Here is an 18,401-nt window from a genome sequence, read left to right as displayed (position 1 = left end):
CACTCCACTGAAACTGCCCTCACAAAAGTATGCAATGACCTCCATGCAGCCAAATCTAAGGGCCACTACTCTCTGCTTATTCTTCTTGACCTCTCTGCTGCTTTTGACACTGTGGACCACCCTCTCCTTCTGCAAATCCTTCACTCTCTTGGTCTGCGTGATACTGTCCTCTCCTGGCTGTCCTCCTACCTCTCTGATTGTTCCTTTTCTGTCTCCTCTCATGATGCTACGTCCCCCCCACTTCCACTAACTGTTGGTGTCCCCCAAGGCTCTGTTCTTGGTCCTCTCCTTTTCTCTCTCTATACGTCCTCTTTAGGTGAACTCAATACCACCTCTATGCTGATGACACTCAAATCTACCTCTCCTCCCCTGACCTCTCCCCTGCTCTCCTCACTTGTACCTCCAAGTGTCTTTCTGCTATCTCTTCCTGAATGTCCCAGCGCTTTCTTAAACTCAACATGTCTAAGACTGAGCTGATCATCTTCCCACCCTCACGCACAACCTCACCTCCCACAATCTCATTATCCATTGATGGCATGACTATCTCCTCTAGCCCCCAAGTACGCTGTCTTGGCGTAATCCTTGACTCCTCCTTCTCCTTCAAACCACATATTCAGCACCTCTCACAAACCTATCATTTTCATCTCAAAAATATTTCCAGGATCAGACCTTTTCTCACCCAGGATGCTACTAAGATCATTATTCACTCACTGGTTATTTCCAGACTGGACTACTGTAATCTCCTCCTAACTGGCCTCCCTGACAATTATCTCGCTCCACTCCAATCTATCCTCAATGCTGCTGCCCGGCTCATCTTCCTCACCAAACGCACTACATCCACCTCCCCTCTCCTACAAGCCCTTTACTGGCTTCCCTTCCCTTTCAGAATCCAATTCTAACTTCTCACACTCACTTACAAAGCCCTCACCCACTCCTCTCCCATTTACATCTTTGACCTTATCTCCCTTTACTCTCCCACCCGTCCTCTTCTCTCTGCTAATGCACGCCGGCTCTCCTGCCTTCTAAATACTTCCTCCCACTCCTACCTCCAAGATTTTTCACGTGCTGCTCCCTTTCTCTGGAATTCTTTACCTCTCCCCCTCAGACTCTCCACCTCTCTACAAAACTTCAAACGGACTCTTAAGACCCACTTCTTTACCAAACTCAGCCAAATCTCATCCTAACCCTCTGTTCCACGCTCTCTATGTACCCCATCTGTGTCACCCCGGTCTGTCCACCCCTCCCATTAGAATGTAAGCTCTCACGAGTAGGGCCCTCTTCCCTCATGTGCTTATCCTTTTCTTACTTTAATAATCCTCAACTGCCCAAATCCCGCAGTTTTTTGCCCACCTTGGAACTTATCTCTAGGTCGTTTACTGGTGTAGTTATGCTTAGTTACCCTGTACTTGTCCTATATTGTCTTCAACTGTAAGTCACTGTTTTCCTGTTTTGATTATGTGCATATATACTCTGTAATTGGGCGCTGCGGAACCCTTGTGGCGCCATATAAATAAAGAATAATAATAATAATAAAAACCCTGCTTCTGCCTCTGACCACTGCCGACCATCTGCTCTGGCCACCCACTCCTCGGAACTATGGTCTCAACTATAGTTCATGCTGCGGGACTCGGGAGCCAGAAGCCATCTCTCTGCGGCGCCTGACTGACGCACTGAATCGGGTTAGGTGGGCCAGAACTACGTTCTGTCTCCAAAAGGAACTGACGGAGCGCAGTTCCACCCCGTTCCGGCTCACTTACACCCTGCCTGAGGGTTCACTTGATGCAGAGAAGTAATATCTAAAAGCCTGCAGTAAGTCCCGCGCTTAACTGAATTTCCCCCTTAATTTTATGCAGCTTATCAGATTCGCCTTGATTTTCACAGTATACAGTAAGTCTGTTTTAACACAATCAAAAGGCATGTACGATATTGGCCTGGAGATGTGAACAAAGGTAACTGGGATCTGGTTGGTCGAAGGGTATCACATGGGTGAATCAGGAACATAGCCAGTTTATTTTTTTACTCAGAACTATCAGAAAAATATTTTGCCATATATCTTCAGAGGTAAATAAAGTAGCTTATTGTTGGTTTTCCTATTGCACACTGACCAGCCTGGATATGGCGCTATGATACCCTCCAGCTGTACCTTTTTGGCAGGTACAGTATCTTTTTTTATGGTCTGTACCGATTCTTGGCTCTCCAAACTTCCATTGAAAGTATAGGAAAAGGGGTGTGGCCACACCCCCTTTACCAGTGGTCATGCCCCCTTTTCGAATTTGCACCGATTTTTCTGTGTAAAATGTTGGAGGGTATGCACTATTGTTTTGTATGCCTTCTCAAAATATGGATGTTTAATTTGGTTACAGGTGTATTACTCAGCATATAGACAATGGCCCTCATTCCGAGTTGTTCGCTCGCTATCTGCTTTTAGCAGCATTGCACACGCTAGGCCGCCGCCCTCTGGGACTGTATCTTAGCTTAGCAGAATAGCGAACGAAAGATTAGCAGAACTGCTACTAAATAATTCTTTGCAGTTTCTGAGTAGCTCCAGACCTACTCACAGATTGCGATCAGCTCAGTCCGTTCAGTTCCTGGCTTGACGTCACAAACACGCCCTGCGTTTGGCCAGCCACTCCCCCATTTCTCCAGACACTCCCGCGTTTTTCCATGACATGCGTGCGTTTTTTTAGCACACTCCCGGAAAACTCTCAGTTACCACCCAGAAACGCCCCTTTCCTGTCAATCATTCACCGATCAGCAGTGCGACTGAAAAGCGTCGTACAAACAGCAGCAAAACTGCAAAGTTTTTAGTTAAATAACTTAGCACATGCGCGCTGCGTACCATGCGCATGCGCATTTACCAGCAAATCGCAGCATAGCGAAAATCGTCAACGAGCGAATAACTCGGAATGAGGGCCAATATTACTTGTTAGCTGTAGGTGCCAGTGGCGTGCGGTGAGGTCAGTGGCTGGTGAGGCACTGCAGACATAATGTCTGCCGAGTCCTGCCGACGACCCCTACCACCGCGGAGACTATGCCTGCTACTGCTAGAGCCAATGCCCTCTACCGCCGCCATCCCTGATGCCCGCTACCCCCACCACTAATGGCCACCACCCCCGCCATTGGAAATTGTCCACCATCAACTGCCCAGGCCCCCCGCCACTAATTCGCATCTCAGTCCAATGCCGCTGCCAATGCCCGCAGCCTGCCTGCTCATAATTCTTGTGATGAGCCGGCGGCTAATATAATGTACATTTTTATAAAACAAATAATAGTGTTTGGGACTGGGAAGGGAGTAGGAGGAGGACATGAGTGCAATTTTGTTGTCCAAGGCTTCCATTAACTTAACAGCGCCGTGAGTGCAGCGCTATTAAGTTAATGGAAGTACTGGACAACAAAATAGCTAGCAGTGGGTGACAGGGAGATGGTGATCCCAGGGAGATGGTGATAGCAGTGGGTGACAGGGAGATGGTGAACCAAGGGAGATGGTGATAGCAGTGGGTGACAGGGAGATGGTGATCCCAGGGAGATGGTGATAGCAGTGGGTGACAGGGAGATGGTGATCCCAGGGAGATGGTGATAGCAGTGGGTGACAGGGAGATGGTGATCCCAGGGATATGGTGATAGCAGTGGGTGACAGGGAGATGGTGTTGCCAGGGAGAGGGTGACAGGGAGATGATGATGCCAGGGAGAGAGTGACAGCAGTGGGTGACAGGGAGATGGTGATGCCAGGGAGAGGGTGACAGCAGTGGGTGACAGGGAGATGGTGATGCCAGGGAGAGGGTGACAGCACTGGGTGACAGGGAGATGGTGATGCCAAGGAGAGAGTGACAGCAGTGGGCGACAGGGAGATGGTGATGCCAGGGAGAGGGTGACCGCAGTGGGTGAAAAGGGAGAGGGAGACAGCAGTGGGCGACAGGTAGAGGGTGACACCACCGAGAAGGTGACAAGAAGAGTGTGACGCCAGCAAGAGGGTGACAGGGAGTGACGCCACGGAGAGGGTGACAGCAGTGGGTGACAGTGAATGACACCACAGAGAGGGTGACAGCAGTGGGTGACAGTGAGTGACGCCACGGAGAGGGTGACAGCAGTGGGTGACAGGGAGTGACGCCATGGAGAGGGTGACAGTAGTGGGTGACAGGGAGTGATGCTAGCAAGTGGGTGAAAGGGATTGATGCCAGGGAGAAGGTGACAGTAGTCGGTGACAGGGAGTGACGCCAGGGAGAAGGTGACAGTAGTGGGTGACCGGGAGTGACGCCAGCGAGAAAGTGACATCAGTGGGTGACAGGGAGTGACGCCAAGGAGAGGGTGACAGTAGTGGGTGACAGCCCCCCCCCCCCATAATAAAATATGGATGGTGCGCGCCTTCGACCCATGCCAAAAATAAAAGGGTGTGGCCTCATGGGGACAGGGCATGGCCACACAGTACCAATGCAAATTACAACACACAGTAGTGCAACATTATTCATATTACACTGCATGGTAGTATCCCTTATTCACATTACGACACACAGTGGTGTCCGTTGTTCGCATCACACCACACAATAGTGCCATTAATCAGGAGAAAGTAGTGAAACAAGAAGAGACTGGAAGAATAGGGGGAAATGGGAGGGAGATGGTAGGAAGAAAGGGGTAAAAAGTAGGAAGACAAGGCTTGACTGGAAGAACTTGTGGAGATGGTAGGAAGACGGGACATTGGAGGCTCCTCCACAAGAACAACTGGTAATACCCCTTTCACACAGAAAGTGAAACTACCGGGTGAAGAATTTCTACCCGGTAATTTGCCAAAAAAACACTGGTCCTTTTTCTGTGTGTCAGGGTCAACCCAGGTTGAAATTACCGGGACTTCGATCCAGGAATTTACCAGGGTTGGAGACACTGGAATTTCGACTCGAGTTGACCATTTCACACAGACAAAATACCTGTTTTGGTCTGCAATTACCGAGTCGAAATTATTGACCCGGTAATTTGCTCTTCTCTGTTAAAAGGGGGGATGTCAGACAGGGTAATTGCCAGGATTTCTGTCTGAAAAGGGTATGTGTCACATAAAAAAATATACAGTATATAATATCCGTCTAGAACGGGGAAAAACATGAGGAGACCACAGGGGGATGGGATGAACATAGGGGGAACAACAGGCGGAGACCAGAGGAAAACGAGGAATATCAGGCAGATGGGAAAAAAGAGAATGATAAACAATCAAAATGCATATATACATAAAAGTGTAGTGCCAGATAACAGAAGTGTGTGTAATATACAATATGTGTGTGCCCATCCACCGCAGATATAGCCACGAGCGTGGCTACATCTGTGTGTATATATATATATATATATATATATATATATATATACACAGGGCGTGGCCAAATATGGGGAGGTGTAGCCACCCCCTCAAAAAAAAAATAAGAATTTACTCACCGGTAATTCTATTTCTCGTAGTCCGTAGTGGATGCTGGGTACTCCGTAAGGACCATGGGGTATAGACGGGCTCCGCAGGAGACTGGGCACTCTTAAAAGAAAGATTAGGTACTATATCTGGTGTGCACTGGCTCCTCCCTCTATGCCCCTCCTCCAGACCTCAGTTAGGGAAACTGTGCCCGGAAGAGCTGACATTACTAGGAAAGGATTTGGAATCCAGGGTAAGACTCATACCAGCCACACCAATCACACCGTACAACTCGTGATAACTATACCCAGTTAACAGTATGAACAATAACTGAGCCTCTCTCAACAGATGGCTCATACAATAACCCTTTAGTTAAGCAATAACTATATACATGTATTGCAGAGAGTCCGCACTTGGGACGGGCTCCCAGCATCCACTACGGACTACGAGAAATAGAATTACCGGTAAGTAAATTCTTATTTTCTCTGACGTCCTAGTGGATGCTGGGTACTCCGTAAGGACCATGGGGATTATACCAAAGCTCCCAAACGGGCGGGAGAGTGCGGATGACTCTGCAGCACCGAATGAGCAAACTCAAGGTCCTCCTCAGCCAGGGTATCAAACTTGTAGTATTTTGCAAAAGTGTTTGAACCCGACCAAGTAGCAGCTCGGCAAAATTGTAAAGCCGAGACCCCTCGGGCAGCCGCCCAAGAAGAGCCCCCTTCCTCGTGGAATGGGCTTTTACTAATTTAGGATGCGGCAGTCCAGCCGCAGAATGTGCAAGCTGAATCGTGCTACAGATCCAGCGAGCAATAGTCTGCTTTGAAGCAGGAGCACCCAGCTTGTTGGGTGCATGCAGGATAAATAGCGAGTCAGTTTTTCTGACTCTAGCCGTCCTGGAAACATAAAGTTTCAGGGCCCGGACTACGTCCAGCAACTTGGAATCCTCCAAGTCCCTAGTAGCCGCAGGCACCACAATAGGTTGGTTCAAATGAAACGATGATACCACCTTAGGGAGAAATTGGGGACGAGTCCTCCATTCTGCCCTTTCCATATGGAAGATCAGATATGGGCTTTTACATGACAAAGCCGCCAATTCTGACACACGCCTTAGCCAAGCTAAGGCCAAAAGCACGACCACTTTCCACGTGAGATATTTTAGCTCCACGGTCTTAAGTGGCTCAAACCAGTGGGATTTTAGGAATCCAACACACGTTAAGATCCCAAGGTGCCACTGGAGGCACAAAAGGGGCTGAATATGCAGCACCCCTGTAACAACGTCCGAACTTCAGGCAGTGAAGCCAGTTCTTTTTGAGAGAAAAATGGATAGGGCCGAAATCTTGGCCTTTATGGATCCTAATTTTAGGCCCATAGTCACTCCTGACTGTAGGAAGTGCAGGAATCGACCCCCCTGGAATTCCTCTGTAGGGCCTTCCCGGCCACACACCAAGCAACCTATTTTCGCCATATACAGTGAAAAAGTCTTGCTGTCACGTCTTTCCTAGCCTTTATCAGCGTAGGAATAACTGCATCCGGAATGCCCTTTTCTGCTAGGATCCGGCGTTCAACCGCCATGCCGTCCAACGCAGCCGCGGTAAGTCTTGGATCAGACAGGGTCCCTGTTGCAACATGTCCTGACTGAGAGGCAGAGGCCATGGGTCCTCTGAGAGCATTTCTTGCAGTTCCGGGTACCGAGTCCTTCTTGGCCAATCCGGAGCAAAGAATATTGTTCACACTCCTCCGTTTATTACAATTCTCAGCCCTTGGGTCTGAGAGGAAGAGGAGGGAACATATAGACCGACTGGAACACCCCCGGTGTTACTAGTGCGACCACAGCTATCGCCTGAGAGTCCCTTGACCCAGCGTAAAACCTTTTTTATCTTTTTATTGAGGTGGGACGCCATGTAGTCCACCTGAGGCAGTTTCCATTAATTTGCAAAACTGCGTGAAGACTTCCTGATGAAGTCACCACTTTCCCGGGTGGAGGTTGTGTCCACTCCCGGAATGAACACTGCTGACAGTGCGCTTACTTGATTCTCCGCCCAGCAAAGAATTCTGGTGGCTTCTACCCTCGCCACCCTGCTCCTTGTGCCGCCCTGGCGGTTTACATGAGCCCCTGCGGTCTGACTGGATCAGAACCGGTTGGTCGCGAAGCAGGAACTCCGCTTGACTTAGGGCGTTGTATATGGCCCTTAGTTCCAGGATATTGATGTGAAGGCAAGTCTGTTAGCTTGACCACAAACCTTGGAATTTTCTTCCCTGTGTAACTGCCCCCCACCCTCGGAGGCTTGCATCCGTGGTCACCAGGACCCAGTCCTGAATGCCAAATCTGCGGCCCTCGAGAAGGTGAGCACTCCGCAGCCACCACAGGAGAGACACCCTGGCCCTGGGGGATAGGGTGATTAACCGATGCATCTGAAGATGTGATCCGGACCACTTGTCCAGTAAGTTCCATTGTCCTTGCATGGAACCAGCCGAAGGGGATGGCCTCGTATGATGCCATCATCCTTCCCAGGACTCGAGTGCAGTGATGCACTGACACCTGTTTTGGTTTTCAATGGATTCCTGACCAGTTTCATGAGCTCCTGAGCTCTCTCTATCGGGAGATAAATCCTCTTCTGGTCTGTGTCTAGGATCATGCCTAGGCGAGGCAGATGAGCTGTAGGAACCAACTGCGACCTCGGAATATATAGAATCCAGTCGTGTTGCCGTTTCACTTCCAGAGAAGGTGATACGCTGTCCAACAACTGCTCTCTTGATCTCGCTTTTATGAGGAGATCATCCAAGTATGTGATAATAGTGACACTTTGCTTCCGCAGGAGCACCATCATATCCGCCATTACCTTGGTGAAATTGGTAATGACAATCCCGTACCGCAATTCTGAGGTACACCTGATGAGGTGGATAAATGGGGACATGAAGGTATGCATCCCTTATGTCCCGATTCATTTCAGGCTTGCAATGACCGGTCTTAGCGATTCCATCTTGAACCTGAACCTTTTCAGGTATATGTTCAGGGATTTTAATACAATATGGGTCTAACCGAACCGTCTGGTTTCGGGATTATAACAAGGTCGATAATAACACCCTCTTGTTGAAGGAGGGGACCCTTGACCACCACCTGTTGAAGATACAATTTACGAATTGCAGTTAACACTGGCTCCCTCTCTTGGGGGGAAGCCCGCCGGGTCCTCGGTGAGGGGGCATCTTTTCACAGTCCAGCCTGTATCCCTGCGATACAATTTCTATTGCCCAGGGATCTAACAGGGAGTGAACCCACTTGTGGCTGAACTTACGAAGGCGTGTTTCCACCGGGCCTAGCTCCGCCTGTGGAGCCCCAGCGACATGCGGTGGATTTTTGTAGAGGCCGGGGAGGACTTCTGTTCCTGGGGACTAGCTGTGTTGTACAGCTTCTTTCCTCTGCCCCCGGCTCTGACAAGAAAGCGCACCTCAGACTTTCTTGTTTATTTATTCGAAAAGCTGCATTTAATAATGTCGTGCTTTCCTAGGCTGTGCAGGAATATAAGGCAAAATATCAGAATTACCAGCTATAGCTGTGGAGACCAGGCCCGAGAACCTTTCTCCACACAATCCTCAGCCTTCCATATGCCTCTTAAGTCGGCATCATCTGTCCAATGTATATTCTACAGGACACGTCAAGCAGAAATCGACATAGCTTTTGTCTCTAGGACCCAGTATACTCATGTCCCTTTGGGCATACTTTATAATTATATATCTATCACTTAAGACAGCATCTTAAAATATTTATATGCATACTAGGGTCTCAATCTCTGCTGATAAGGTACCTGTCCACGCTGCCACAGCGCTATAAACCCATGCCGACACAATCGCCGGTCTGGGTAGTATACTAGAATGTGCACACTATCTGCAGGATCCCTGAGAATAGCTAGTGCAAACAGGACACCCAAGGGGAAGATTCTCAACACATCCTGGCCCTAGTGGGGAAAGGATACAGCCTGAGAATTCTCCTTTGGGAAGCTGCCGTCTCTTGTCTGGAGATTTCCCTCCTCTCATGAGGAAAAAGAGCGGGAATTTACCTCAGCATTCTTCCCCTTAACATGTGTACTCTCGTGTCAGGGACAGATGAGTCATCAGTGATATGCAAATCATCTTTTATTCCAATAATCATATATTGAATATCTTTTAGCCCTCTTGGCTGTAACTTTACATTATCGTAGTCGACAGTGGAGTTAAACTCTGTGTCGATAATAAGAATTTACTCACCGGTAATTCTATTTCTCGTAGTCCGTAGTGGATGCTGGGGACTCCGTAAGGACCATGGGGAATAGCGGCTCCGCAGGAGACTGGGCACAACTATAAAGAAAGCTTTAGACTACTGGTGTGTACTGGCTCCTCCCACTATGACCCTCCTCCAGACTTCAGTTAGGATACTGTGCCCGGAAGAGCTGACACAATAAGGAAGGATTTTGAATCCCGGGTAAGACTCATACCAGCCACACCAATCACACCGTATAACTCGTGATACAATACCCAGTTAACAGTATGATAACAACTGAGCCTCTCAACAGATGGCTCAACAATAACCCTTTAGTTAAGCAATAACTATATACAAGTATTGCAGACAATCCGCACTTGGGATGGGCGCCCAGCATCCACTACGGACTACGAGAAATAGAATTACCGGTGAGTAAATTCTTATTTTCTCTAACGTCCTAAGTGGATGCTGGGGACTCCGTAAGGACCATGGGGATTATACCAAAGCTCCCAAACGGGCGGGAGAGTGCGGATGACTCTGCAGCACCGAATGGGCAAACTCTAGGTCCTCCTCAGCCAGGGTGTCAAACTTGTAGAATTTAGCAAACGTGTTTGACCCCGACCAAGTAGCTGCTCGGCAAAGTTGAAGAGCCGAGACCCCTCGGGCAGCCGCCCAAGAAGAGCCCACCTTCCTTGTGGAATGGGCTTTCACCGATTTAGGATGTGGCAGTCCAGCCGCAGAATGTGCAAGCTGAATCGTACTACAGATCCAGCGAGCAATAGTCTGCTTTGAAGCAGGTGCACCCAACTTGTTGGGCGCATACAGGATAAAGAGCGAGTCCGTCTTTCTGACTCCAGCTGTCCTAGAAACATAGATTTTCAGGGCCCTGACTATGTCCAACAACTTGGAAGCCTCCAAGTCATTTGTAGCCGCAGGCACCACGATAGGTTGGTTCAGATGAAACGCTGATACCACTTTGGGGAGAAACTGGGGACGAGTCCTCAATTCTGCCCTATCCATATGGAAAATCAGATAAGGGCTTTTACATGACAAAGCCGCCAATTCTGATACACGCCTGGCCGAAGCCAAGGCCAACAACATGACCACTTTCCACGTGAGATATTTTAATTCCACGGTTTTCAGTGGCTCAAACCAATGTGATTTTAGGAAATCCAACCCCACGTTGAGATCCCAAGGTGCCACTGGAGGCACAAAAGGGGGCTGAATATGCAGCACTCCCTTAACAAAAGTTTGAACTTCAGGTAGAGAAGCCAGTTCTCTCTGGAAGAAAATCGATAGAGCCGAAATCTGGACCTTAATGGAACCCAATTTTAGGCCCATAGTCACCCCTGACTGTAGGAAGTGCAGGAAACAGCCCAGCTGAAATTCCTCCGTTGGGGCCTTCCTGGCCTCACACCACGCAACGTATTTTCGCCATATGCGGTGATAATGGTTTGCGGTTACTTCTTTCCTAGCTTTAATCAGCGTAGGAATGACTTCCTCCGGAATGCCCTTTTCCTTCAGGATCCGGTGTTCAACCGCCATGCCGTCAAACGCAGCCGCGGTAAGTCTTGGAACAGACAGGGCCCCTGCTGCAGCAGGTCTTGTCTGAGCGGTAGAGGCCATGGGTCCTCTAAGATCATTTCTTGAAGTTCCGGGTACCAAGCTCTTCTTGGCCAATCCGGAACAATGAGTATAGTTCTTACTCCTCTTCTCCTTATTATCCTCAGTACCTTTGGTATGAGAGGAAGAGGAGGGAACACATAAACCGACCGGTACACCCACGGTGTCACTAGAGCGTCCACAGCTATCGCCTGCAGGTCCCTTGACCTGGCGCAGTACTTTTCTAGCTTTTTGTTGAGGCGGGACGCCATCATGTCCACCTGTGGCCTTTCCCAACGGTTTACAATCATTTGAAAGACTTCTGGATGAAGTCCCCACTCTCCCGGGTGGAGGTCGTGCCTGCTGAGGAAGTCTGCTTCCCAGTTGTCCACTCCCGGAATGAACACTGCTGACAGTGCTAACACATGATTTTCCGCCCATCGGAGAATCCTTGTGGCTTCTGCCATTGTCGTCCTGCTTCTCGTGCCGCCCTGTCGGTTTACATGGGCGACCGCCGTGATGTTGTCTGACTGGATCAGTACCGGCTGGTTTTGAAGCAGGGTTTTTGCCTGACTTAGGGCATTGTAAATGGCCCTCAGTTCCAGAATATTTATGTGCAGGGAAGTCTCCTGACTTGACCATAGTCCTTGGAAGTTTCTTCCCTGTGTGACTGCCCCCCAGCCTCGAAGGCTGGCATCCGTGGTCACCAGGACCCAGTCCTGTATGCCGAATCTGCGGCCCTCTTGAAGATGAGCACTCTGCAGCCACCACAGCAGAGACACCCTTGTCCTTGGAGACAGGGTTATCAGCCGATGCATCTGAAGATGCGACCCGGACCACTTGTCCAACAGGTCCCACTGAAAGGTTCTTGCATGAAACCTGCCGAATGGAATTGCTTCGTAGGAAGCTACCATCTTTCCCAGGATCCGCGTGCAGTGATGCACCTGCACCTGTTTTGGTTTTAGGAGGCCTCTGACTAGAGATGACAGCTCCTTGGCCTTCTCCTCCGGGAGAAATACTTTTTTCTGTTCTGTGTCCAGAATCATCCCCAGGAACAGTAGACGTGTCGTAGGGACCAGCTGTGACTTTGGAATGTTTAGAATCCAGCCGTGCTGTTGTAGCACCTCCTGAGATAGTGCTACCCCGACCAACAACTGCTCTCTGGACCTCGCCTTTATCAGGAGATCGTCCAAGTACGGGATAATTAAAACTCCCTTCTTTCGAAGGAGTATCATCATTTCGGCCATTACCTTGGTAAAGACCCTCGGAGCCGTGGATAGACCGAACGGCAACGTCTGGAATTGGTAATGACAATCCTGTACCACAAATCTGAGGTACTCCTGGTGAGGATGGTAAATGGGGAAATGCAGGTAAGCATCCTTGATGTCCAGTGATACCATGTAATCCCCCTCGTCCAGGCTTGCAATAACCGCCCTGAGCGATTCCATCTTGAACTTGAATTTTTTTATACATGTGTTCAAGGATTTCAAATTTAAAATGGGTCTCACCGAACCGTCCGGTTTCGGTACCACAAACATTGTGGAATAGTAACCCCGTCCTTGTTGAAGTAGGGGTACCTTTACTATCACCTGTTGTGAATACAGCTTGTGAATTGCCTGTAACACTGCCTCCCTGCCTGAGGGAGTGGTTGGCAAGGCAGATTTGAGGAAACGGCGGGGGGGAGACGTCTCGAATTCCAGCTTGTACCCCTGAGATACTATCTGAAAAATCCAGGGATCCACTCGTGAGCAAGCCCACTGATTGCTGAAATATTTGAGACGGGCCCCCACCGTATCTGGCTCCGCCTGTGGAGCCCCAGCGTCATGCTGTGGACTTAGAGGAAGCGGGGGAGGACTTTTGCTCCTGGGAACTGGCTGTATGCTGCAGCTTTTTTCCCCTACCTCTGCCTCTGGGCAGAAAGGACGCGCCTTTAACCCGCTTGCCCCTATTGGGCCGAAAGGACTGTACCTGATAATACGGTGCTTTCTTTGGCTGTGAGGGAACATGGGGTAAAAATGTAGACTTCCCAGCTGTTGCTGTGGAAACGAGGTCCGAGAGACCATCCCCGAACAACTCCTCACCCTTATAAGGCAGAACTTCCATGTGCCTTTTGGAATCTGCATTACCTGTCCACTGCCGAGTCCATAACCCTCTCCTGGCAGAAATGGACATTGCACTAATTTTTGATGCCAGCCGGCAAATATCCCTCTGTGCATCCCTCATGTATAAAAGTGCGTCTTTTATATGCTCTACGGTTAGCAATATAGTGTCCCTGTCTAGGGTATCAATATTTTCTGACAGGGAATCTGACCATGCAGCTGCAGCACTGCACATCCATGCTGAAGCAATAGCTGGTCTCAGTATAACACCTGTGTGTGTATATAGAGATTTCAGGATAGCCTCCTGCTTTCTATCAGCAGATTCCTTCAGGGCGGCCGTATCCGGAGACGGTAGTGCCACCTTCTTTGACAAGCGTGTGAGCGCTTTATCCACTCTAGGGGATGTTTCCCAACGTGACCTATCCTCTGGCGGGAAAGGGTACGCCATTAGTAACCTCTTAGAAATTACCAGCTTCTTATCAGGGAAAGCCCACGCTTCTTCACACACTTCATTTAACTCCTCAGATGGAGGAAAAGCTACTGGTAGTTTTTTCTCTCCAAACATAATACCCTTTTTTGTGGTACCGGGGGTAACATCAGAAATGTGCAACACATTTTTCATTGCCTCAATCATGTAACGTGTGGCCCTACTGGAAGTTACATTAGTCTCATCGTCGTCGACACTGGAGTCAGTATTCGTGTCGACATCTGTGTCTGCCATCTGAGGTAGCGGGCGTTTTAGAGCCCCTGATGGCTTTTGAGACGCCTGGGCAGGCACAGGCTGAGAAGCCGGCTGTCCCACATTTGGTATGTCGTCAAACCTTTTATGCAAGGAGTCGACACTGTCACGTAATTCCTTCCACAGCACCATCCACTCAGGTGTCGACCCCGCAGGGGGTGACATCACATTTACAGGCATCTGCTCCGCCTCCACATAAGCCTCCTCATCAAACATGTCGACACAGCCGTACCGACACACCGCAAACACACAGGGAATGCTCTGACAGAGGACAGGACCCCACAAAGCCCTTTGGGGAGACAGAGAGAGAGTATGCCAGCACACACCAGAGCGCTATATAACACAGGGATCCCACTATAAATGAGTGTTTTCCCTTATAGCTGCTTTTTATATATATATATATCCTGCGCCTAAATTTAGTGCCCCCCCTCTCTTTTTTACCATTCTGTAGCTTGCAGACTGCAGGGGAGAGCCAGGGAGCTTCCTTCCAGCGGAGCTGTGAGGGAAAAATGGCGCCAGTGTGCTGAGGGAGATGGCCCCGCCCCTTTTCCGGCGGACTTCTCCCGCTTTTTCTGGAATACTGGCAGGGGTATTTTTACATCTATATAGCCTCTAGGACTATATATGATGTAGATTTGCCAGCCAAGGTGTCATATATTGCCCTCAGGGCGCCCCCCCCTCAGCGCCCTGCACCCATCAGTGACCGGAGTGTGAGGTGTACATGAGGAGCAATGGCGCACAGCTGCAGTGCTGTGCGCTACCTTGGTAAAGACCGAAGTCTTCTGCCGCCGATTTTCCGGACCTCTTCATGCTTCTGGCTCTGTAAGGGGGACGGCGGCGCGGCTCCGGGAACGAACACCAAGGTCGGGTCCTGCGGTCGATCCCTCTGGAGCTAATGTTGTCCAGTAGCCTAAGAAGCCCAAACTACCACCTGTTAGGTAGGTTCGCTTCTTCTCCCCTTAGTCCCTCGCTGCAGTGAGTCTGTTGCCAGCAGATCTCACTGTAAAATAAAAAACCTAAATATACTTTCTTTCTAGGAGCTCAGGAGAGCCCCTAGTGTGCATCCAGCTCAGCCGGGCACAAGATACTAACTGAAGTCTGGAGGAGGGTCATAGTGGGAGGAGCCAGTGCACACCAGTAGTCTAAAGCTTTCTTTATAGTTGTGCCCAGTCTCCTGCGGAGCCGCTATTCCCCATGGTCCTTACGGAGTCCCCAGCATCCACTTAGGACGTTAGAGAAACTTTGTTATTTTGGATAGTGAACATAGAGAGACTCTGAAGGACTCTGTGACATAGGGACAGACCAGGGTAGATTTCCTTTCTGTTCCCTAACATTTTGTGCAATAATTTTACCTCAGCACTTACACATATCCAAACAGGTGTCGGCGTTGTCGACGGAGACACCCTCCCCCACACATATCTGCTCTATCACCTCCTTAGAGGAGCCTTTTACCTCAGACATGTCGACACACGCGTACCGACACACCACACACACAGGGGATGCTCTATTTGAAGACAGTTCCCCCACCAGGCCCTTTGGAGAGACAGAGAGAGAGTATGCCAGCACACACCACAGCGCTATATAATACAGGGATGTACACTATACTGAGTGATTTTTTCCCCTATAGCAGCTTATATACACAGTTTTGCGCGTAAATTTAAGTGCCCCCCCTCTCTTTTTTACCCTTTGTGTACCAGGATACTGCAGGGGAGAGCCTAGGGAGCTTCCTTCCAGCTGAGCTGTGAAGAGAAAATGGCACCGGTGTGATGAGGAAGAAGGCCCGGCCCCCTCAGCGGCAGGCTTCTGTCCTTTTATGTACTTTAATGGCGGGGGTTAATGCACATATACAGTTTATCAGACTGTATTATGTGCTTTTCGCCAAGTAAGATAATCTAATTGCTGCCCAGGGCGCCCCCCCCAGCGCCCTGTACCCATCAGTGACCGCGGTGTGTGGTGTGCTAAGGGAGCAATGGCGCACAGCTGCAGTGCTGTGTTCTACCTTAATGAAGACCGGAGTCTTCAGCCGCCGATTTTCAACTTCTCTTCGTTCTTCTGGCTCTGCAAGGGGGACGGCGGCGCGGCTCCGGGACCGGACGACCGAGGACTGGGCCTGTGTTCGATCCCTCTGGAGCTAATGGTGTCCAGTAGCCTTAGAAGCCCAAGCTAGCTGCAAGCAGGTAGGTTCGCTTCTCTCCCCTCAGTCCCACGTAGCAGTGAGTCTGTTGCCAGCAGATCTCACTGAAAATAAAAAACCTAACAAATACTTTCTTTTCTAGGAAGCTCAGGAGAGCCCCTAGGGTGCATCCAGCTCTGGCCGGGCACAGATACTAACTGAGGTCTGGAGGAGGGGCATAGAGGGAGGAGCCAGTGCACACCAGATATAGTACCTAATCTTTCTTTTAAGAGTGCCCAGTCTCCTGCGGAGCCTGTCTATACCCCATGGTCCTTACGGAGTACCCAGCATCCACTAGGACGTCAGAGAAAAGTGGGGGGGAAAACGCTGTATGAGAAGGGGAGAGCTATGTGGGGGAGATCTGAGTGAATTGGAGATGAGTGAGGGGGGTGCTGTGTAAGGGGGGAAAGAGCATTTGGTCTGTGAGAAGGGGTGAGCTATGTGAGGGGAGGAGAGCTGTTTAGGGGGATCTATGTGAGGGGCTGAGGTTGAGCAGTGTGCATGGGGTGGTGAGAAAAGGGGAGAGCTCTGTCAGGGGGAGAGCTGTGTAAGAGGGAGTGAGGTATATTGGGGGTGATCTGAGTAACTGTGAAGAGGCTGAGCAGTTAATTCACCGGGGCTAATTGTCCTGCTGGGGTCTATCTAATTAGCCCCGATTAGGCGGCGCGTGCTGCGGCTTCTTGGAGATTTTGTTTCACCTGCCTCTGGCAGGCGAAGCAGAATTCCCGGAAACAGCTCAGTTTTCGTGCGAAAACTGAGCTATTTCACACGAAAACACACAGGTTTCACTGAACCTGTGTGATTTCGGGAGAAAGTTTTTTTTTTTACAGGCGATCAATCTGGAGGCAGAGCCGTCAGGGAGAAGATGATGAAAGGAACCAGTAACAGATGAGGCCATGTTCAGCGTGGTGAGTGTGCTTAGACAGGAACTGGCTGCACTACTCTCCCAGAGGCTGCTACCTCTACTTTCATACAGCTTGTGTAGTGTGCAACGCAGCTTAGGACACAGAGGTAGCGGCAGACGGCAGCGGTGGGGACCCCTGTCCTGTGAGGAGAGAGGGAGGGAAAGTACTAGCACAGCGCAGTTGAGCCAATTCAACTTCTGCGCATGCACAGAACCTATTTCCCAACGTTGCCCGATCGGAGCTGAGCCCTGATCGCGGCAGCTAGCCAGGCAAAGGAGTGTGTTTTGTGTAATATTTTAAAATAATTACTAAGACGTGTGTCAGAGGGAGGACCTATGAGTCTGAGATATTGGCTTCTTATTGGTCATCCCAGCTAGTTTTCATCCTGGACTGTGGACGGACCATGCAGTCCCGGGACAAACTGCTGCATTGGGCAACATCTGGGGGCTCCAATAAATGGTGCCCTTAGACCTAGTGACCTAGGAGAGCTGCTTTAAATGTGGATGTAGTGATAATGTCTACATTTATTTACAAAGTCAAGACACATAATGGTGAAATCAGTTATGAATAAAACAAAAACTCACTCACATTTGCATAAGGGGCGTGGCCACGCAAGTCCGCTATTAGGCCACGCCCCCTGACCTCACAGTGCGCAGGACAATGGGGTAGTTGCTAGCAATAGGGGTAGGGCCCCCCTGTCTTCAGTGCCCTGGTCCCCCACCCCAAAGTATAATCCAGCCCTGCTGATGTGCACACTCACACTGAATGGTTTGAACTGCTGCCGGGGAAAGGAGTTGTGGTCTGCCTGGGTGGTCCTGGGCAGACGTGCCCTGTGCTGGTCTTCCTGCCGCCTCCGGGGACAACGCTGCAGTTGCTGCCTGTCAGACTCCCTCCACCAGGTGATTCACGCCATCCGCCGGATCCCTCCGCCGCTTTGCCGCTTATGAGTGATTAGACAGCTGATCCAGCGCTGGATCCCCTGTCCAATCACAACTGCCTCGCTGACAGGGGCGTGCTTTGATGTGGGCGTCCCTGTCAACGAGGCACTTGTATAAGTGCCGCTTTGCCCTCTTTTTTGAATGGGCTTTTACAGCCCACTGGCTGGCTCCACCCCCCGCTTTATCCCCCGCTCCCATTGTCAACGGGAGGCACTGCTATCAGTGCCTCCCAAACTAGTTTAATGCATTAAACTTATTAGAATAATATGAAGAAGATAATTATGACACAGAATATGTCATAAGTATCTTATTCATATTATTTCAA

At 49.9% G+C, this 18,401-nt stretch overlaps 1 long non-coding RNA gene across 2 annotated transcripts in view; it reads right to left on the bottom strand.

The window, feature by feature from the left end:
• Nucleotides 1–18,144, bottom strand: part of LOC134943762 (uncharacterized) — a 66,524-nt gene extending 48,380 nt beyond the window's left edge. For both annotated transcript variants that reach the window (XR_010181732.1, XR_010181731.1), the window contains exon 1: nt 17,899–18,144. This is a non-coding gene — a long non-coding RNA (uncharacterized LOC134943762). The remainder of the gene's footprint in view (nt 1–17,898) is intronic.
• Nucleotides 18,145–18,401: the final 257 nt, after the last annotated feature.

This window comes from Pseudophryne corroboree, chromosome 7 (assembly GCF_028390025.1).
Source record: "Pseudophryne corroboree isolate aPseCor3 chromosome 7, aPseCor3.hap2, whole genome shotgun sequence".
NCBI lineage: Eukaryota > Metazoa > Chordata > Amphibia > Anura > Myobatrachidae > Pseudophryne > Pseudophryne corroboree.
The sequence above is the reverse complement of the archived record's forward strand: the minus strand, read 5'-3'. Positions and strand labels throughout refer to the sequence as shown.